We start from the raw sequence: 790 nt of genomic DNA on the forward strand, positions 1-790 counted from the left end.
CCTCTCTACCTCTTTTCTCTTACTGCCCTCTCCCCAGATATTGTAGGGTTTTTATTGTTTTTATCTTTTCCCTTTATTCTCTTTTTGGTTACTGTTTGTGTGTGATTACACAGTATGTTTTTAGTTCATTTGCTTTTACTTTTTTGATGGATACTCAATTGTTATTTTTGTTTAGCTCAGTGGAAGACAGCAACAGTCCCCATGCGATATAACTACACCCACACCTCCTACAGCTTCACTTACTGAGAGACAGCATTTCCTTCTCCACCAATGGGCCAACATTAAATAATCACAAGAAGAGCCTGACTTACTCTTGGCTGCTCTTCACAAACAGTTAATAGAGATCTAAATAAAACAATGCAATGATGTCTTGGACACAACGGACCATCACTGTCCACAAAAAGAAGCAAGATAAAGTGGTAGAAACAGGGAAGCAGGATATAGATTCAGAACACATTCCTGAGGAAGAAGCAACATTGGAACTCTCTGATAAGGAATTCAAAAGAATTATGTTTAGGTATCTTCAAAGGATTGGGAGACAGACCACAGAAAACACAGACAAAATCCTAGAACAATTTTGGAAGAAAATACAAGAACAAAATGACAAAATCAATGAAAAATTAGAAATGATTCTAAATCTACAGATGGAAACCCAGAAGATTAATACTAAATTGTCAGAAATAGATAACACATTAGAAGGGCAAAGGAGTAGAATTGATGCAATGGAAGACAGAATTAATGAGATTGAAGACAAATACCTGATTACCTCTTTGGAAAGGGATCTATCAGA

Source organism: Orycteropus afer, unplaced genomic scaffold (assembly GCF_000298275.1).
Source record: "Orycteropus afer afer isolate SDZICR_OR568_19922 unplaced genomic scaffold, OryAfe1.0 scaffold00131, whole genome shotgun sequence".
NCBI lineage: Eukaryota > Metazoa > Chordata > Mammalia > Tubulidentata > Orycteropodidae > Orycteropus > Orycteropus afer.